We start from the raw sequence: 22,412 nt of genomic DNA, 5'->3' as shown, positions 1-22,412 counted from the left end.
GGATGAGAAGCTTGCATGAGTCAAATGATCTTTATTCATTCACCACAAGCATCTTTGTCCTATGACTCAGTTGCTACAGAGTAAATTTTATACGTAGGATTAGCCAAGATATTTTCTATACTTTTTACACTACAGAAAAAATACATCAGTGGTAAGCAAGATCCCACTGCTATACCTTCATTTGATGACCAACAGAAACCCAATTTTAGCCACCTACTATCAGAATGCATGCCTGCGTTGTTGAAACCTTTGACTGCATCCTACACTACATCAGGTCTCAAGGGAGCAATTCACAAAGCCACTGAAGATTTTCAATCTTTCTTCCAACCAACTTGGTCAGTGTACAGAATGCATCCTCCAGTGTGCTCACCATCTCATAGACCTACAGACTGTAGTGCACTGGTAGACTTTACAATATGTGGCTTTATTTCTAATGGTTTTCCTTGCAAATCGTACAGTACATTATTTTTACAATACATATTACATTATTCAACTCTGGGTAGTTCACTTATACTGAATGCACACACTCAGTTTCCTAAAAAGAGAGAATACATTTGGCTTTCTGAACAAAACCAACTATGCAGTAATGTTTTGAATAAATTGTGAAACTGCTGTGCTTCTCTTTAGCACAGGGAAATAGATTAAAGTGTGCGATTAAGACTGTTGTTAGATACACATAGTATGAAATTACACTACACCTCCTCTCTGCCTTTAAGAAACATCTTTGTCTTGAGAGGAAGTAAGTCATGAACAGTGTCATGACTTTTTGAAAATCTCATCTTACCTAGTTTTATACTTTTTACCTTGTAGCCAAAGGGTCAAATGCCTACTTTTCAGGAGACCGTTCACTGTGGAGAAGAGATTTGTTCACATGTGTAGGCTGACTTACTGATTGTGTTCATAATTCAGGGATGGCCAATCTGCAGCACAAATGCCACAAGTGGCATGGGAAGTCTCTGTGTGCAGTATGTGTCAGACTCGGGAAGGGACAGGCAGCACAGCAGCAGATATGACAGGCATCAGATCAGGGAGGGAGCACAGAGCTGAAATCAGAAAGCAGAGTAACAGATTGGGCAGCAGAAGGAGATCAAAAGTGCCACTTGGAGAAGATGCAGGGCTAATTTGTGGCACACCTGCCAAAAAGATTGGTCTCCACTATCATAACCCATTAAGATCATTTTAAGCACATACCTAATTTGGCTAACTTTAAAAATTAAGTACTATGAATTTAACAACAGATGACTCAATTGAACCAGTACAGTAAATAAAGGTTATAGACTGAATAATCTAGATTGCAGTAACTGAAGTTCTAGTGTGTCTAAAATGATATAATTCCCTGCTTCTTTTACTTATCTACTTCCTTTCCGCATTGAATAGCAATTTTCAATTTTCCCCCTAGATAGCTTTTCCCATAACTGATATCAGAACTCTCTAGCATACTATGCTGCAGTGATATGCATCTTTTTTGCCTCTTTCACTTGGCTATCAGCAACGGCTTTTATTTTCAGCAACACTGTTCACTCTCTTTCAGATGATGGTAATGTGAATGGATATATATGCTGGAAGGACAAGTAGGGATACTGACACCTAGCAACTGATTGACAAGGACTGTTTAAGTTCTGTCATATGGCTGGCACGTCATTTAATGATCAAATCTTTCTCCGCCAGTTAAAATTATATTGATGCCTCATGTGAATTTTAGTTTCTGATCATATATATTGTATGTATAGGACTATAGATTCATTCACAGAATTTACTACGTATTACATGTGATCAAAAATAGAACAAGGAGAACTTTTCTGTACCTGTGTGAGTTCTACTCCACATTTATATCAGCTCTGCCTATAGAATAACAAACACTTTTTTTACTGAACTCTGGATCAGTTCAGCAATTTATACAGAACCATGGAGGAAAGTGGTGGGAATTGAACCCAACATTTGACACAGCTTATCAAGGTCTTACATGGTGCATGAGTTTTTCTGAATTCCTCATTGATTTGAGATACCCAAACTGTAACACCTCTAGAATGTTTTCCTCTATTTGGGACTGACCCTCGACACTGAAACCTTTTGTTTATCCACAGAAGTACTTCAGTGAAAGTGCAAGCTTTTCCCACAATGTCATTGTAGCTCAACTCTGAACTATACCTGCATACCTAATCCTAGGACTGCCAGCAGGGATACAAGTTATTATAAACTATGATAGTGGACCTTCTAAAACGGATGCTGTAACAGGACTGCCCCCACCCCACCCCCGCCTGCCCCCGGGTGCAGCTGCAGTGCTTCTGCCACACCTTTGCTGGAATAATTTGGTTATGAAAAAGGAGGCTGCTGCTGAGTCCCAAAGCAATCCCTTGTCCAACGGGTCCCTCCCAAACCCAGCCGATCCCTGTCCTGCCCCTTAGACATTAAGTGGAACCTTTCTAGCCCCATCCCTCCTCCAGGACACCAGTTGCCTTACATGCTATTCGTGGTTCCTTCCACCTCCTACAGCCATGCCCATGCCTTGAAGATGTTATCGGTTATACACTTCAGTGGGGCCCCGAGTACCATGTCAAGCCTACTCAGACCTCCACACGCATTGTTGGGGCCTCAGCTTTCCCGGCTTTGGCCCCCTTCTCTCTAGCTGGGCCTGTTATGCTAAGCCCACTGGGCTTTGGTTTATGGGCTCCAGCCCCTGTCTTGCCCCCTTGGGCCTCTCCAGCTTCAGGCCCCTAGCCCTGGTTTTGCCCCTCTCAGACACTGGGCCCCTGGCCCTCTCGGCTTCAGGCCACCACTTTTGTCTTATCTGGCTGAGGCGTTAACCCTCCTGGCTTCTGCCTGGCAGGGCTCAAAACTGCACATGCCCTCAGGCACCTTTGTGGCTTGCACCCCTGCCCTTGGCAGGTTCAAGTCCTCATGTGCCCCCAGGCACCCCAGTAGTTTATGCCCCTGCCCCTGGCAGGGCTCTAAACCTCAATATGCCCCTCAGGCACCCCCTGTAGTCTCCTCATCACCCTGTATAGTGACTCCTAGTCCAGCAATTTAAACCATAAATCAAACTATAAGCCTAATGGCTACAACTAAATCTATCCCTACACTGGGCCATACTTTCCTGCAAGGCATAAGTCTTCCTTGCAGCTCCCAGGGCAGCTTAGATTCCAGTCAGTCCCTCTCCTGCACCCAGCTTGCTTCAGAGATCTTCTCCCTGCTGCCTGAAGGGTCAGACTGACTGCCTAGTCTCAGGCACTGCCTTTATGTTCCTCCTAAGCCCTGCCCCTTCCTGTCAAATGACTCCTGTCAAGTGTCACCATGCTGCCAGCGCACTCGGCAACTGGCCGTTGGGGGTTGCCCCCCCTCCCCCGGTCACCAGCTGGTCGTTGGGGGATGCTCCCCCCATGTCGTGCTCCACTGATGCCCTCCCAGACTTGGGAGGCACCAGTCACCCATGCCTACTGGGGTTTCCATTCTGGGTCTAATGCCCAGTCTGCTTTCCCTGCTGTAGCTTAGCTCAGCTGACTGTGGACCTTTGCTTCTGAGCTGCCTGCCCCAGGACAGATTACTGCCCTGTTACTATCCCCTGGGATACTCTACTAGTCTGCTGGCTTTCTATAATTCTACGATTAACCTGCTTCCTAGCTGCCAGCCCCACACTCAGCCATCTCAGCCTACTGCAGCCTCCCTTAAAGTAGCAAGAGCCTTCTGGCTCCCTGTTACAGATATTTATTCATTGGCAGCTAGTCTGGGTCCATGAAGCTTATTTTCATACATCAAATAGTCATGCAAATCTTATCTATATTTCATAATTGAGTCACTTTTCATCAAAGCTGCTTATAAACTGGCTGCCCAGAGGTGAAATGCCTCTTAACAACAAATACATAAACCATCCAGTCTGGCAAGGTGTTTTATACTATATAGCCTCAGTCTGTATCAAAAGATGTTTAGTAAGTTGAATAATATAGAGGTAGTTTATGAAAACCAAAAATAGCTGTACGAGGAGTTAGTGTGGAATTGCACCAATCCCAATAAAGCAACAGGAGGAATTCTCCCTGTGCAAAGAAAAGTGTACAATTTGTCAGAGACTTCATACAAGAGTAGAGAAGTTCCTTACTCCTTCCTGTGCTGCTATCTACCCATTTAATAGTCAATCAGATCACAGGTAGAAAATTAATATAAAAAAGGAGAGTAAACAACAAGGATAGCCAAGGGACAGAAAAGTTTTCCAATGATACAAGAAAATGGAGATGTGTGATTGAGAGAAAGAAAGGAAAGCTATTCCAGGAAGCAAGACTTGCAGAAGAAAAATGCTCTTGAATGCCCTGTGCTAATGTAAAAACAGAATGAAGGCCAAGTGCTACACATGCAGAGGCAGCCACGTGCCTAGAACAAGGTCTGTCTGGCAAACTGCAGCAAAACAATGAAGGGCTGGGAGATCGTTTGTTTGTTTGTTTGTTTAAAGTGAGAAGCAAATTTAGACCAAATGTTATCATTATTTTTTAACTGAATCATGTTAAGAATAAGGATCCAGTAACACAGTAAGATAAAATGATGTGGTAGGAGCCCTTCCTAAGGGTGAAAAGATGAACATTAGGGCTGCGCAAAGCTTTGGGTACTGATTTGATTCGGAGGAGATTTGTCCCGATTCAGTGGCTGAATCTCCAAAGCCGAAGTGAATCAGCGGACCAATAAAAAGGCCCAAATCAATTCAAAGCTCTCTGAATCTTCAGAAAAGATTTGGAGAGTTTCACTGATTCAAGCAGTCCCCGGTGGCTGCAGCAGGAAGCTGGAGCCGGGCTTGGAACTGGTAAGTAGGGAACGGGAGAGTGGGGACTGGAGGAGGGGTAGGGGACCATGGGGGACCCCTGCCAGCCCCTTCCCCTGCCTGCTCCCCCAGCCCCACCACCCGCTGTCCCAGCCCCCCGTGGTTGCCTCGCCTGCCCCAGATCCCACTGCTTTAAAAAAAAAGCCCCACTCATTGGGTGCTGCTGGGCAGGGGGGGTAATTCCCACTGCCCCCCACTATGTAGGAGGCTCTTCAGGAGCCCCCTGACCCCCCCTTTCTATCACAGCCCCCCCCCCATGGCTGCCTCACCTGCCCCAGCTCCAGCCCTTTAAGAAAAAAAAGCCCCAAAATACCCCTGGACTCACCAGCTCCTGAAGTGGCCTCAGGGCTTTGGGGGGGGGCTCAAGCAGAACCCCCCACACAGCGTGGGGCAGTGGGGATCACCCCCGGCCAGGCAGAAACTGGTGAGTGAGGGGTTTTGCGGGGTTTTTTCTTAAAGGGCTGGAGATGGGGCGAGTACAGCAGCCATGGGAGGCTGGGGGAGTGGGGGGTGTCGGGGGCTCATGCAGAGCCCCCCATGCAGTGTGGGGCAGTGGGGGGCAGCAGGGATCACCCCCCCCACCCAGCAGCACCCTATGAGTTGGGGCTTTTTTTTTTTTTTTTTCAAAGTGCTAATCTCCAAATCAGATTCGGCCAAATTGATTCAGGACAGTGATTTGACTCACCGAATCGAATTACTGTCCCCTGAATTGGCCGTATATGAATCCAAAGTGAATACTAGCCACTTTGCACAGGCTAATGAACATCAGCATTGTATGCATGTTAGCATTAGGGGTGCGTGAAATGGGCTGTATTCAATTCAGATTCGATTCAGCCTGAATCGTGGACAGTGATTCGATTCATTGATTCAGATCACTGTCCCCAATTCAATGTGACCGAATCCAAATCTAAAGATTCAATACCAATTTGGAGGATCAGCAATTTGTCCATAGACACAGTTTAAAATTTTTTTCTACATACATCAAGGTACCAGGCATGGCTCATTAATGCTGTGATGCTGGGGCGGATGAAGCATCCCATAGAAGTGAAGGGGGGCCCCGCACCTGCTCAGCAGCAAACCTGTAAGTGGACCAGAAGTACTTCCAGTCCATTGCTGGGTCCACTGGGAAGTACACAGGGCCCCCCCCCCAGCTCAGCAGTCAGCCATGGGGGGACCCTGGGTGCCCCCGCAGACCCAGGAGGCACCATTTGCTGAACCAGGGGGCACGGGAGAGAACCCAGCACACTCCATGGTGGACCTGGAAGTAGACTGGAAGTGCTTCTGGTCCACTTCTGGGTCTGCTGCCAAGTGGGCTGGGGAGCCCACCATGCTCCTGTGGGATGCTCCATCTGCCCCAGCATTGCAGCATTCATGAGCTGCCTGGTACCTTGAGGTATGTAGAAAAAAACATTTAAAGCTGTGTCTATGTCCGAATTGCCGAATCTTTCCAAATCTCTCCATAGCAATTCGGAGGGTCCCAATTCAATTTGAAGAGATTAAAGGGTCTCCTGATTCAATTTGGATTTGGAGAGTCAGCCACCAAATCAGGCCAAATCTCCGCTGAATCGAATCACGGTCTGAAGTTTCGCACAGCCCTAGTTAGCATCTGGAAAGCTGGAATCTAAGGACACCAAAGGAAAGGGAGCTACAAAGAATAGAGACTGATAACCCCATAGTCTAAAGGAAAGCATGGCAGTGATGTGCAAGGGTATTAGTGGTGAGGTATCATTCAGCAGATGGCAGATAACCTGTGCCATTTTTCTAACTTGTTCTTCTATTTTTACACATAAGAAATACTATGCTATTTTATGAAATTTTGTTTGTAATTAAGCTTTCTAGCTAATTATGAAACAAAATAAATAAGAATAAACCAAAACTGTATTTATTACAGGGTGCTGATAAATGTGCAGGCCCCCGTTCTAACTCATGGCACCTTACATAAAGCACCATGGGTTAGAGCGTTCGGATCCCCCCCCCCCCAACCCAATAGAAGTTCACCTGTTGGGTCAGGGAAAGGGGGACCAACATTGAGCCTGGCTGCAGTGGAAGAGTCACCCCTCTCTCCCCCAGCTCTGCCCCCTCTCAGCTCCAGTGCCATCTGCAGGAGGGGAGGGGGAAAAAGGGAGCAAGCTGTGGTCTGGAATTTGCCCAGCCTGAGCTGGAGGTGGGTGTTGTGGGGGCCTGATGCAGGGCAGTGAAAGTCCAATCCACCAGCCCTGCTCCAGCTCAGGTCAGGCAAACCGAAGCTCGGTCTCTCTCCCCTCTCCCTTCCTACAAACAGCCCCGGATGTGGGGCTGGACCATCACACCACAAATTAATCCTAAGGAACACAAATTCCCTAAATTGCTCCGAAGTGGAGTGGCTTCATCTGATCCCTCATTTGATGAGGGTTAATTTGTCATGGAATTAGCTACGTTTAAAGCACTCTGCAGCCATGCATGTGTGTCACGGAATGGCTGTAGCGCACTTTCAGTGGGCTGATCACACAGCAAATATAACTTCTGTCTGTGCCCACAAGTTACTTTATTCAGGGTTTCCTACATCACAATGCAAAGGACTCCATCCAAAAATTCAAGTGATTTTCAAGTGAAATTCAGGTGATTTACCAATAGGTAAACTGTTAAAAAAAATATTAAGAAATCCTTGGGAAACAACATAATCATGACTTAAGGGAGGAGAGGGAAGGGAAGGAACACTCTGCAGGGGTACTGAATAACTGGCAGTCATCAAAGATCTGTTAAAATCTATGACTCAGATTCAATATAACCTTCATAAAATGAATTCACCTGTTCCATAGCAGCTGATTGCTCATGGAAAACTTTGAAAAACATTCTATTTAGAAAGAATTTTGCCAGATGTCTTACGTTCCTCCGTCTTTTTCCCTTACCTGGATGTATTTGCATAAAAGCAACAGCATTCCTACTTAAGAATTCATCTGCTTCTGTGATTACCCAGATGAAGTCACAATTCTCAGTGATGATATAATCATTTTGGTAGAAATAAATGTGATGCTATAAACACTGTGCTATGGATTCAGGTGGGCAATAAGTAATAGAACCAGGCAAACTCCTAAAAAGGAACATCTTTGAAACAGTCCCTTATGAAAAAACATCCAGGGAGGAAACAAACAGAAAATGTGATAAGCAAACAGAAGTGTCTCTGACAAATGTTTTCAGTTTTTCCCAAAACAGTAAATGCAGTCTATTTTCCATATTCAAACATTTTAAAAGTAATTGAAATCCTTTTGAAAGACACACAAAAGATAAATAGGGCTATCAGGACTATCCAAGTGGTGGGCCAAGGGCTGCATGTGGCTCCAGACACTGCTTCCCAGACCCCCACCCCCCTCTGCTCCTGCTGGAGCTCCTTCCACTACCTGTCTTCTCCCCAGGGGTGGGACAAAGCATTGCAGGCTGTAGGGCTGAGGGACCCCTGTCTAAAGGATTTGGAGGGATCTAGGGACCCCATGTGGCATCTGTGCTGGTTTAGTGTAGTGAGAATCACCCACTGCACAGCAGAGGGCAAGGGTGGCAAGTGAAGGACTGTGGTATGCATCGCATGCACGCATACAGGATTCCTCTATGGCACAGCAGGGGCCCATGTGGTACACCACAGGGGGATCATGCAATGTGCTGGGCGTCCAAGTGGTGCATCAGAATGGGGAAAATCAGGGGTCTGTGCAGTATGGTTGGGGGGGCTCATGTGGCATGTCAGGGGCCTATCCAGTGCAGTTGGCAGGAGAGCTCATCTGATGCTGTGTGCAGCTCTTAGCCACTCAGAAGTTAGACAGCCCTGCTTTATGTGATTAAAATCAATTTCTAATCCAAAGCATTAACATTTGAAATACAACATAAAAAATAAAGAATGACATTAGACAGATAGATTTTACTGCAGAACAAATCAAACTATATCTCACAGTCCATCCAAATCTCTTTCCGGATTTAAACAGTGTCTAGGATAGGATTAAAAGAATGGGGATTGGACTAGAGTATGATTCTGAATTACACCCCTTGCTATGCAAGAAGTATAGTTACTGTTCAGCGGAGAAGCACATCTTCCATGAGCAAGGGGTACAGGAGAAAGCCAGAACTTGGCACAGAAAAACTATCAAATAGATTTATAATATATCAAAATGATGCTACCTTGTGAGGAAAATGATGATGCATTACTGTGGAATAAGAAATTTGGTGCTCTCCCTCTCAGGTTGATGCAGTAAATAATGATTTCAAAGCAGTAAAACTCCTTTGAAATATTGAGAGATATTTTTACAATAAGTTTTACAATGATCAGCATTCCTAAAGTGGAAAAATATGCTAAATCTATTGCCTAAAAGTACATTGTTTAAGTATTATAGAATCTTAAGTATACACAGCAAATATTTTTAAGTTCTTAACAGTTTCCTTCAAAGAGTAGCCCAACATTGCAGTATGTGTGAGTCTAGCCTGGACAAGTGGAATACATTTTCAAATAGAAAGGACTTGATCCTACTGCGTCCAAAATCTATAATTCTTCCATTGTAAATTTCAGTTGGAATGAGGACAGACTCTGTGAGTCAATGCACTTAAACTTCCTATCTGACCATATTTAGTGAAACGATTTTCCATTCCTGGCTCAGTAATACTCTTAGTATTCTGAACTTGCCTTTTCTGAGCTTGGAGACATTTAATGGCAATAGGAGATTGAAGGACATTAGAATTCTGCACCTTTGCATCCTCTAGCTGGGAAGATTGACAAGCATCAGACTTGCCACCTCACCCAGCTCTAACTCCAGAATGAGAAAGCGTGTTTGGGCACAATTTTTAAAAGTGCTTCACCGGAGTAAACAAAGTCTTTTCTCTTTTTTAAAAACATTGTAGTAATTCTCTGCAGAGAGTGATTCATAAAATTTGTATAGCTAATTGCAACAATTTTCTCACCCATATTGTAAGTCACTATATTTTGCCACCTCCTCCACTTCCTCATCTTTACTGTAAGTGTTATGAGAAAAGACAACTGTGCATAACTATTTTAATTATACCAGAACTAGCCTTAGCAAAAGGAACATATTCAATAGGGCTGTTCTTTTTAAAAGAGTTGTTGTGAAGTAGCCATGGGAGGGAATCATGAGCACATTACCACTTGTTTGTCTGGCTATCTTATGACAGAAATCAATTGTTCCTCTTACAGAATGCATCTCAGAGGACAAAACAATGCAGGGTCTGAATGCCTTTCTTGTTAATTTGTCTCTTTCTGTATGTTTGACAGATGACAAAACTGCAGTTGTAAATACCAGTTTGAGGGAGAGATAGAGGCCCAGTCAGATTCCCACCCTCGCTCCTTATATTGAAAATCCCACCTAAAAATAAGAGATTATTATAATGATACGTTAGCCATTTCAGATAACAACATGTAACCCAAGCAACAGAAGTTGTAGACAACCATGGTAAGGGTGAGCCCAGAATTGCACTTGAGAAAACATTAGAAGACTCTCCAGGTAGTTCCCCCTAACCCACTCCCAGGTTTCCTATATCTTGACCTCTCCCTTAATTCTCAAATGTCTCATAGGGATACCTAAATATCTCATGAAGATTTAAAGGGTAAATTGAAATGGACCCTCAGGTGAATGGGCATCCTTTGCAATGTCTGGAGTAGCTGATGCAATTCACCCTTTCAGATGGGTGAGGAAGTAGGCAGCAATATTCTCTATAGAGGAGAAGCCATATCAGATCAAACCAACTTTGATCGTGTCTCCAAATTTGGCCACAAATACATTCTCTGGAGAAAGGTACAAGAACCAACATCCCTAAAAGTACAAAATAATTTGATTAAAGGTGAATATGAGATAATGCAGAAAAAACAGCATCAGGCTTGTAGGAAGCTTTTTGCAATATTGGTAAAACAGCAACAGTTCCAAGACAGTTACTAAAATGAGAACGGAGAAGGGGACAAGACAACAGATAGCGCTCTTAAAGAAGAGTCAAATCAGAACACTGCTTCAAGGAATAATATTTGGGGGGGGGGGGGAGGGAGGGAGTGAAGAGAAAGAAAATGTGGTGGGACAAAGTGAAAGATGGTATTGGATATAATTAGAGCAACTTATTACTGAAAGAAGGAGCATTGGCTGAGCATGGAGAAAAATTGATGTAATGGAACAGGGGACAGAATTCATGCAACAGAAAGGGAAAAAAAAATGTATCGAGGAAAACTATTCTCATTAAAATACTCTTCTCAACCAAGTATTATGAATTTACTTTGACTAATTACATTATTTTATTATTTTTCAAGTTCCAGATAGAAAAGTCTGATGCCTTGGGAGTTAGGCTACAATGCTCAGCTGCCTGGAATAGTACTTGCTACTGTCTCTAGGGAAGTTATATATGTTTTATTCATCAATCGTCAAGAAAATTTGTTGTTTTTTTTTTCTAATTTCCGTTTTACTTTATCTCTATTATTATTATTTGGTAACTATAAACACTGTAAAACATGTCTTCAAGGCTAAAACTAGTGCTGTTAAAGTGGATGATTTTTTATTAGGTGTAGAATGAAAAAGGGTATCTCTGTTTAAACAAAAGAACAAATAAACAAGCAAACCACTTCCTTTTCCTCATCAGGAGACATCCAGCATCTCATGGTTAATGTCCAATCAAATTAACAAATAAGGGCCCCTATTAACAAATTTAGATTTGTGGATTTCTCACATGATCAAGGGCTATTCAAAATAAGTATGCAACAGTCTGTTACCAGTCTGCCCTTCAGTTACATCATTATTGGATTTCACTTATACAAATAATTTGTCTTCGTATTCAACCTCACTTACCATAATTTAATAAATATGTTTTATGTGTGACCTATAATAAACTGTACAGCCTATATAATAGACCCCAACTATTTCAACCGCTAGAACTTGCTACAGCTTGTCATGAGCATACAGTTAAGCTGGAGGGGAAATAGCTCTTGTATTATTTCATGGAGAATTCAATGATTTTGACATTTTTGTGTTCCAAATTGGAATAAAAAGAATAAAATGGGGTGGGGAGACATAATCCTTGAAATAAAATATTTTTCTTTGGCGTTTTTGGTCAAAGAGTTTTATTTCCATAATTGTTATTGTTGTTTCAGTTATGTCTTTTAAAGGTAAATGCCAGAAGAAATTCCAAACCAGAGGGGGGTTTTTAATAACCTATTATGCAATATCAAGATTTTTTTTTTAATGTTGATAAGGAACACCTTTCCCCATTATTTTTCTCTGAGAAAAATGGTTAGAACAACTAAATGTATTTTATGAAAGGTATGTCATGAAAATTTCTGATCAGGTGAAGTTGTGTACTATGACTCCAATCAGAAGGACAGCTCCACATCTGTAGTTTTCTTTTTGGGTATAAGGCTCTGAATAGTATCATAGTAATAATTAAACATTTTTCTCCTTAAAATAATATTCCAAAATTATTTTTTTTAAATCTACTCTTCTACAAAACGTTTTCATTTCTTATTGGCAGTTTCAGAACAAAACAAATCTAAATTTAGCTTTTTTCCCAAATGCTCAGCTTTCAATTATGTTTTTTGGGAATTAAAAGGAGTTTCTTGTTATATACCCTCTTTAGAAACAGTAGGGAAGGATAAAAACTGGAAAGGTGTAGCAAATCTACTTTCTCTTAACTTTTCTATTTTTCTCTAATTCCTAGTGTCAGGAGAAATTGTCATGGGGAAAACACAAAAATGTTTTTCAACCACCTAAAAGTACATTTTTAAACTGAACCCTTTCCCTGTAAGGCAATTTTATGCGTTGTTGCTAGCTGTGTCCATTTTTAAGAGGCTTAAGACAAAGCTGCAGAAGCATTGCTATAGCAGAAGGCCTCAAAAGCCGATGTCTGAATGACCATAACTTGAACCTTTGAAGATGTAGCAACTAGCTTGGTCAGCAAAATAAAGGAAGCCATCTATATATTTAACTAGACATAAAGGCTAGGGACAGACATTCAAAAAGCCTGAGTCTTAATTGATTCCATCTTCGCAGGTTAATCTAACCTGCCTACACTAAATCAGTTTGCAACTACACAGACATTTCCTCAGGACTAAAGAAATGCAGGCACGTGCCTGCAGTGGCTCAGGCTAGAATCCAGGGGGAGGGAGGGGGGGGGTGGCTACAGCAGTCCTCTCTTCCCTTCCATAGTGCTGAGGGGAGGCATAGCCAGGCCCCATGAGGATGCTCTGATTAGGGAGGGGTGTAAACCCCCACCCTGCCTGCACCATCCTAGGCTTTTCCCTGGTCACTGCTCAAGGGGTGGGAGTGTTGCCAGATCCCAGCCCTGGGCTAGCACTCTGAGGCAAAGGGGGTGTGTACAGTGCAGTGGCGACACGTAGGGGGTGCACATGCACTCCCTGAGAGTGCCGGTGCACCCTATGTCTGGCCACACTTTCCGTTTAGCCAACGGGCAGGGGGTGCAGGTGGGAGCACCAGTGCCCCTCCGCCTGTGAGCACCAGCTGAGGAGTAGGGCTGGCAGCAAAAGCAACCACACTGCTTCCAGAAGTGGCTGCAAGACTTCCGGAAGCGGCATAGCTGCTTTTCGGTGAGTGAGATCAGGGGTGGGGAACCCCCCGATCAGCATGATCGACCACCAGGGGATGCCCCCCCAGTCAATGACTGCTGTCAGGGAGGGCATGTGCCCCCCTGACTCAAGAGGCACCAGTCACCCATATTACAGTGCATGTATCTGTTGAGGATACTGAGCTTTTCAATGTCTCTCTTCCTACTTCTTCATACTGCCTGCAAACCTGACAGGTGAGGGAGCCAGCAGGGAGGTGATAGCACAGCGTTTACCAGCCCATCATCTAAACAAAAGCCTCTCTCATTAGTTCAAGCTCTTCTTAAACAGCTTTTTCCAAGGAAGGAACAGAGGGACAGCTGACCTGTTGATTAGCTCCAAAAAGCCCTAAGCAACACCATTCTGTCTGCCTGTCCTAGTGAAATTGGAGGTACACACACACACACACACACACACACACACACACACACACACCTCTCACCATTAGCTAGCATACCACATGCCTAGGGTCTGTGGAGCTGGGGTCTGTACTGTAGGTGATGGAAAGGAGGAAGGGGAAGATTCCTGCTTGAGCAGCGAGTAGCAAGGTGGGGTGAGGTAGGAGGAAGCAAGGCAGACCCTTCTGTGCCCACAGTCTGCTCTGGAGCTCTGGCTAGGAAACAGAGGGGCAGGGCCAACCCTGTTCCCTGGAGCAGAGAGCAGAGCACAGACCAGCCCAGGGCTGCAAAAAATCTGGGATGCCTGAGGACTCTGGTTTAACTTAAACCAGGAAGGGGTCTGGAACAGTCATTGCATAAACTGGTTTAACCCAAATCAGTTAAGTCTGATATTACATTCAACGGGGTTTATCTTAAACCAGTTTCAGCCATTTTGAAACTGGTTTATGTGCACTGAACTTCTGTTCTGGTACAGGTTTAAACCAGTTTCTGATCACGTAAACCGGTTTATGTGTAATGTGTGTCTCTAGCCAAACAGAGCACAAGGAAGACTGAGGAGATATTTAATAGCAGCCCTCAACTATCTGAAGGGTGGTTCCAAAGAGGATGGAACTAGTGTTTGCAGTGGTGGTAGATGATAAAACAAGGAGCAATGGTCTCAAGCTGCAGCAAAGGAAATTTAGGTTAGATATTAGGATGAACTTTCTCACAGGAGAGTAGTAAAACACAGGGTTCAGCTTTGAGCAAGAAATTGGATTACGTGACATCTTAAGGTCCCTTCCAGCCCTAATTTTCTATGATTAAAAAGAACCATACATCATATAATCTAAATACACTATATTACAGCTTTATCTTAAAATATTAGAAGCAGTAATGAATGTAACCAAATGTATTTGTTGCAGGGCACTTAGGTGCCCTGCTCCTAAAGAGGGGAAACTGCTGGGGAAAGAGCCCTAGCAGGGAATAAGGAGCCCAGCTGTGGGTTGCCAAGGCAACAAAGAGGTCAGCTGACTGTAAGGGGCAGGGCCTGGCCCTTATAAACTCTAGGAGCTGAGGCCAGAGGCAGTTCCCTGCTAGCAGTTATTGAGGAAGGAGTTCTTTGCTGCAGAAGAGAGGTGATATCTGCTGAAGGAGCAGCACGTGACATGGCTGTGGAATGAAGAACCCCGGTAGGCAAAGCGTGATTATAGCCAAGAGGCTTGAGTTTGTGTTGCTATTTGTTACACCGCTGGTTTGGGTGAGGCTATTAGGGGTTGGAGGCCTTGTAGGCTATTAGGGGTTGGAGGCCTTGTAGGGGACTCACAGTAGAGTAGGGACCCCAGCACCAGTGAGGGTGCAGCATTTGGGGTGCATAGACCCCAGCCCTAGAGAAGGGGACAACATTGCTGAGAAGGCCCCAGAGACAGGGCTGTTGAGAGCCTGAATGCCAGAGAGTGAGTGGAGACAGAGAGAGACTGAACAATATCTATTCCAGCTGCAAGGCTTGTGGCATGACGAAAGGGTGGTTGGAGCCACACATAGCCCATAAGGCTAGGGTGCCCCAAAGCACCCATTTGCAGGACAAGACCCATGAAGATTCCGGGAGTTCACGGGGCCAGAAGTAACCGTGTCCAAGGAGATGTAAGGCAGCCTCACAGTCCCTAACACATGTGAACATCAAAGACATGGTGGGTGAGAATCTGAGGGTGCCCTTGGGCTAACTTGGCACGGAAAGGGGGCCTTGAGGAGATCATGGCCCTCCTGTAGGACCCCGCCTGTGACAGTATTGAATGTTATTTTGCTATAATAGATGTATTTTTGTTTTTACAACTTATCTAAGCAATTCTTACAAAGCAGCCTTGTCAGACCATAAACTAAAGGTGAAGGAGTAACAAATCAGCGTGAAACAATTCCACAGTGGGAAGGGAATAGAGTTGAGGAACCCTTCTTTTTTGCTCCTTTTGCTTACACAGAGATATGAATCTCAGCTAATTGACACCTTTCAGGTCCAAAAGAAATCTGGTTTAATTGGGTCCTGAATGCAGGGGTAGCAATGAAAGTGTGGCATTAGCTTCCCTCAAAGAGTAACTGACAGAGTAGACCACAAGAAGGTTACCACATTCTATCCCAGAGAATGGAGGCCAGAGCACAGGGCTGGAGTATGCACACTAAGTTAGTGGATTCCAGCCTTAAGTGTCATGAGGACAATTACCAGATGCCTTATGCCAACCCCAGTTGGCAGCTTACCACCTCTTGGGCATTCCCCCCACCTGACACCTGGAGACAAGCTCCTACCCTCGCTCTAGGCCTCAAAGCCCAAGATCCAGACCATTCTTTGCATTCTAGCCTAGTAGTCACAAGCCAGAAAACTGACTACCACTTGAAGTCTTGGGACCCATTCCCCACTCAGCCCAATAAACTCATTGAATCTGCAGATGGCATGTTGCCTACAGCATGGATGTCCCATCAGTGAAGCAGGAAATATGCTGCACAAGAACAGCAGCTGAAGAGCTTCATCCCCAACACGAGTTTCCACCCCTCAGGATGCCAGCTGCCCTGCAGAGCCTGGACTACTCTTAACCATCTCAGAATGGGTGTTGGATACTTTAAGGCAAGCATATACCCTTGGGACCTCTTCAATGACCCTGGCTATAGCAGTGGTGTTAAAGCTCAGCCAGCCAGCCACATCATTGAGCACTAAAGTTCTTATTGACATTGACCATTCTACCTGTTTCTGGCTTTCTGGGCCTTACACTTCCAAAACATGAGTGTAGCAACACTCCCTTTGTCATTATAAGGGATCCTAGTTTTCCCTGATTCAAAAAAATCACAAATTCTCTGACTAAAACCCCAAATCTGTCATTAAAATGAAAGGCCACTATTTTATTTATATATATCGGTTGAACACAATGTTTTCTTGATTATATTTACAATTTTAAAACAATTTGGAAGCCTACCAGTGCCTTAATCACTTCCTCAATAAATTCTAAATACAGTAAAAGTTCTGTTATCTGGCATCTTACAAGCCAGCATGCTCCACTAACCAGCATGCCAGCTTGTAAAATAAAGTGAAACCGGAAGTGCCCACCGTGGAATAACGGGCTGTGTGGGACCTGCTTCCCTGTCCCACAGGGCCCTGCAGGAGGGGCGGCGATGCCACAGGAGGGGCAGAGGGACACCCCAGACATGGCATGAGAAGTGGCAGCTGGGGCTGCTCAATTAGCTGGCATATTCTGTTATCCAGCATCCCCCATTCCCGGGGGATGCCGGATAACAGAGCTTTTACTATACCTATAAATTTTGGTAATTGATTTTGGGTTTTTTATTGTGGAAAATCAGAGCTGCCTCTACCCCCTTAGCTCACAGAATGCAGGTCCAGGCCCCTCACTCCCAAGCCACAGCCCCCACAGCACAGCCCTGCTGGTGCCCCTCACTCCCCACCCAAAGCCCCTTGGTCCCTGTTGGGGTTCCTCACTCCCCCCAGCAGCTCCCCAAAACTGCTGGTGCCACTTACTCCTCCTACAGCCCCTCAGCCCTGCTGGTGCCCCTTACCTCCTCCCCCACAACCTCCTGCCCCACCCCCAGCCCTGTCAGAGGGGGCCCACAGCCCCCTGCCCCCACAGCAGCACTCGAGCCCTGGCTGCTGTCTGCAGGAGGCAGTGGCTGCTGCAGCAGAGCACAGCACAGAGCCTGGCTCCTCCCCCGCCAGCCCCCTGCTACCTACTGCCTGCCTGGTGTAGGCTCAAGTGGGGAAGGTCAACTCCCCACCACTGCATGCACCCCTGGTGGGGCAGGGGGGACCCATGCTCCCCAGATCTGTGCATGGGGTGGTGCAGGCTGCCCACTGTGGGCTTGGGCTCCCTGCTCTGCTGCCCTCCCCTAACATCAGCAGCAGCTAGGGACTGTTCACCTCTCTTCTGCCACATGGGCAGGGGATGCCTCACTAGGGCAGCTCAAAGCTCACGGCAGCAAGGCACTTCCCCACACAACCCAGCTGGGTTACTCCCATTGGGCTGTCTAGGCCCCAAGAAAGGGCAGCGGGCTGGGGAGCCCAAGCCTGCAGTAGGTAGCCCATGCCTGCCCCCAACCTTGCACACATCTGGGGGGCAAACATCCCCCCTGCTCCCCCCAGGAGTATGCTCAGCACTGGGGAGCCATCCCCAACCCCTGGATGAGCTGCCTGTTGCCCCATTCCACTCCTCACTGGGGCCCTGCAGCCATGCATTCTGTCCCTGGGCTTCAAGCCCTACACACCCTACCACCAGTTGGGCAGCAGCCCTAGCCCCAGCCCAAATCCTGTCCAAATCACTCCTTTCCTCCCTATGGGGGCCTCAATTCCCCCCTCCCCTCACTTACCTGTGGAAGCTGCTCTCCAGGCTGTCTGGTGGCCATGTGCATATACATGGCAGGATATGCCCCTGCCTGACCGCCCTCCTTCTTCTCCCACCCCCAGCCCCTTGCAGACTGGAACTCTGCCAGCCTGCAGAGAGCACTTTACAAAAGTGCAAAATCTGTGTGTTTCTCCATTAAAATGAAGAAAAGGAAAAAAAAAAAAAACCAAAAAAAAACCCCCACATTTTCCTAGAGTAAAGGGGGAAATCAACATTTTTCTCCATTTTTCCGTGGGAAATGGAAAACCTGGATCCATTGCCAATATGTAGGGGGTGCACGTGGGTGCATGTACAACCTCTGAGATTTGCCATGCACCCCCTGGAAACACCAGCCATGAAACTGGAAGTGCACTTCTGTTTTTGCCACTAGTGATTTTGGGCTCAGAGATCAGCCGCTGGGGAACCCCCTTCCCCCCAGTCAGCAATTGGCCACTAGGGGACCCCCTCCCCCCGGTCAGCGACTGGCCACTGGGGGACTCCCCCTGGTCACTGATCTGGTGCCCCCCCAGGCTCAGGATGCACCAGTTGGCATGCCTGGATCCCTGGTCATCATCATCAGTTTCTAAAAGTTTCAGTGAGATAAAGAAATTTAAATAAAACCAAGCAGAGGTTAGAATATTGGTACCAGTCACCTACAAATATCACATTTAGCCTGAAAGGAAATTTGGACTTCTCTGAAGATCAGTGAACCAACTCAAGTCCCCAGGGGAACAGAGAATCCTGACTGGTGGACCGGTGTTTCTTCCCTGAATACAAGGCTACGTAAGCATTGTCTTTATTGATGCAAATAAGTCTTTGCTATTGCATATCTTAATAAAACTTTCAAATTGTGACTGGAATGGTCTCATTGGTCAGTCAATCTCTTCTCACTCGCAGTTAAATTTGAACATAATGTCCCTCACAAAGTGTATTATTTATGTTTTATACATATTATTTATACTGTGCATATATACACACACACACATTTTGTCATTAACTTAAATTGGGCCAGGATTATAATCCTTGTACATACACAGACAAAAACATGTACATATACAATTAGCATATATGCCATTTTTATTGTGTGTTTTATATTTGTTTTGTACAGAGTGTGTATGTGTGTGAGAGAGAGAGCCTTGAGAATTCTCACAAGGTGGTGTGAAAGAGAGAGGGGGAGAGATTGCTCATTATAGTATTATTATTCTAATATTATAAAAGCCTGAATCTGTCTGTCTCTCTGTCATAATACAATATAACAGTTTATTTGCTCTCTGACTGGTTGACAAACAATGGAACAGGTGGGATGGGGGGGGGGCACGCTGTTGGCCTCGCTTCCCCCTGCCCTGCCCTCTGCAGGTGGTGACAATTGAGCGAGGCCACTGGAGCTGGCCTCACCCCCCCCCCACTTCACTTCTCCTTGGAGGTGATGGCAGCAGCAGTGCAGGGGAGAGCAGGGTTGGGACGCCATGGCAGGGCAAAGCCACTGGCGCTGGCCTTGGCCCACTCCTTTTTTTTTCCCCCCCCCACCCCCCTTTCTATCATCACTGCCTACAGGGCCAACCTGTCCTCTCACCACTACCCCTGCTGCTCCCCACCCTTGGGCCCAGTCCTCCCCCACATAGGGCCCAAGCCTACCCCTCCCCCCACCCCCCCATACTCCAAGCAACAGGAGGGAAGGGGGGAGTGGGCCCAGATGGGGTGGGCATGGGACTCCATCCATCATTCTTAATGGGCAATTGGCTAGTACTATAATATTACTGTTAATAAAAAGTAAGAACAAGTTTATTATAATTGTTTTATATTATATTACAATAACACGTTATAACTATGTGTTATGTTATATGTGTTATACTGCATTATTATTAATACAATATAGCAACATGTAATAATTGATAATATATCATTTTATTATATTGACTATTATGATCATAGTTACAGGTGATGCAGAGAACATTGAAGCATTTCATGCCCTTTTTACTTCAGTCTTCAAAAACAGGTGCATCTACCAGATGAGAAGTACAGCTGACTGCAAAGATAGGGAAGGAGACACTAGAAGAAAAGATTAGGGATTACTTACAGAAGCTAGATGCTTTGAAAATTGACAGGACTAGATGAGGTGCGTGAAAGAATTGGCTGAGGTAACTTTGGAGTTATTGACTATCGTCTTTGAGAACTTATGGAGGTTAGGTGAGGTCATATGATTGAAACAAGGTGAATGTAGTGCTTTCTCTCTCAACATTTCAATTAACCAATTCAGGAAATGTAGAATAGATGAAAGTATTGACATAATGGGGTGGATCATCATGCTCAATGAGCAGTCATCAATAGCTCAGAATCTAGTTGGGAGGAGTTATGAAGTGGGGTTCTCCAGGGGTCTGCTCTGGGTATGGTATTATTCAATAGCTTCATTAATGATTTGGACGATGGGATTGAGTGCACGCTTAGCAAATTTATAGATAATACAAAGCTGGTTAGAGTTGCAGACACAATGGAGAGCAGAACTATGATCCAGAATGACCTGGATAGACTGGAGAAATGGTCTGCAGTCAATCAGATGAGATTCAACAAGAAGTGATGCAACATCCTGCACTTGAGACAGAATAATTGCATGCATAGCTACAGACTAGTCAGTGCTTGGCTAGGTTGCAGTATGGCAGAGAAAGATCTGTAGGTTACAGTAGACCACAAGCCAAATACAAGCTAACAGTGAGCCCTTGTTGCAAACAGGCCAACAGCATACTGGGTTGCATATTGGTGTGTCACTTGCAAATCAAAGGAAATTAATCTTCCACTCTATTCAGCGCTGGTGAGGTCTTACCTGGAGCACTGTATCCAGTTTTAGGTCCCAAACTTCACAAAGGATGTAGACAGATTGGTAAATCTAATGCAGAATAACAAAAATGATCAGGGGTCTGGGAAGCAAGACTTCATGGGAAAGGCTGAAAGAACTAGGGTTATTTAGTCTGGAGAAGAGAAGACTGAGAGGGGATTTGATAAAAATCTTCAGATACCTGAAGGTCATTTACGGAGAGGATGGAAATAGGCATTTCTCTGTGGCCTTAGTGGACAGGACTAGGAGCAGTGACCTCAAGCTGCAGCAGAGGAACCTTCTGACAGTGAGGTTGGTCAAGCATTTGGAACATGCTACCTAGAGAAATGGTAAAATCTCCATCCTTGTAAAATTTCAAGAGCAAGTTAGATAGATACTTGGTTGGGATGGTTTTAGTCGGGGACAATCCTAGTTTGAGCAGGGAGCTAGACTGGATACCATCATAGGGTCCCTTCTAGCCCTTCTTTCCTTCAATCCTATGTGAACAAAGTACATATATAAAGATCAGTGGCAAAATGAGAGGCTCACTTTACAACACACACTGGTTATAGATTAAAATAATTCAAATAAAAATGTTACTAATGTATATGTTTTATAGACATCTTTTGGATACTAACTAACCTGATCTATTACTAAGCTATCTCTTATGTGGTCCTTCCAACTTTTTCACTGTTTATCTTCAAACAACCTGTACTAGTAAGATGCTTCTGTTTGTTTTTCTAGTGTGATTATTAATAATAAAACCCTATGGAAACATATAGGTAAAAGTAATTGTAGTCTTTGCTATGAGCATCTAAAACAATAATGCAACAGTCAAACTAAGTTAATTTGAACTAATGAAAACTGGGAGACTTTGGGAATTACTAAATTTTGCAAATTGGCTGGCAAGCAAACAGAGAAGCCAAGGCAATGCTTTATATAAAAAAAAAAAAAAAAAAAAAAATCAACCTTGTTTAAAATTTATACATAATTTCCTAATGTACAAGCACATTCTATAAAAATAATTAAACTTAAATTAGGAGTTTCACGCAAACATTTTACCTGTATGTTTATAGAGGAAAAAGGAAATGGGCAGCTAACCCTGTCTTGGTTTAAAGTGAAGCATGGGTTAACAGGGTTTTACAACAGTTACATGGAATGCACAAACTCCAGAAGCGCCAGAGCTTGGAGAAGTTAAAATCTACCTATAAAGCAGTGTTTTCCAACTTTAGGAAATGGAGCCTTCAGCGAAGACTTACTACCACACCATTTATGGTGGATAGAAAGCAAGGGAGGAGATCAGTACAAGTGAAGAACATATACTCAAAACATACCTTCTCTCTCTCTCACACCATATTTATTACTGCAGAGGCTTACACACACACACATGCACATGTGCACACACACACCATATTTATTACTGCAGAGGCTAATAAAGTCATTGATGATCCTCAAAAGTCATCCACCTTCTCTTCTTGTATCTAATGTTCAT

The 22,412-nt window shown here is 44.7% G+C and overlaps 1 long non-coding RNA gene across 1 annotated transcript in view; it reads right to left on the bottom strand.

The window, feature by feature from the left end:
- Positions 1-19,877: 19,877 nt before the first annotated feature.
- LOC109283807 (uncharacterized) overlaps positions 19,878-22,412 on the bottom strand; it is a 108,480-nt gene continuing 105,945 nt past the window's right edge. The window contains exons 8-9 of the long non-coding RNA XR_009460761.1: positions 20,930-20,992; positions 19,878-20,160 (exon numbers count right to left, since the gene is read on the bottom strand). This is a non-coding gene — a long non-coding RNA (uncharacterized LOC109283807). The remainder of the gene's footprint in view (positions 20,161-20,929; positions 20,993-22,412) is intronic.

Source organism: Alligator mississippiensis, chromosome 3 (assembly GCF_030867095.1).
Source record: "Alligator mississippiensis isolate rAllMis1 chromosome 3, rAllMis1, whole genome shotgun sequence".
Taxonomy (NCBI): domain Eukaryota; kingdom Metazoa; phylum Chordata; order Crocodylia; family Alligatoridae; genus Alligator; species Alligator mississippiensis.
This window is presented reverse-complemented; position numbering and strand designations above follow the sequence as displayed.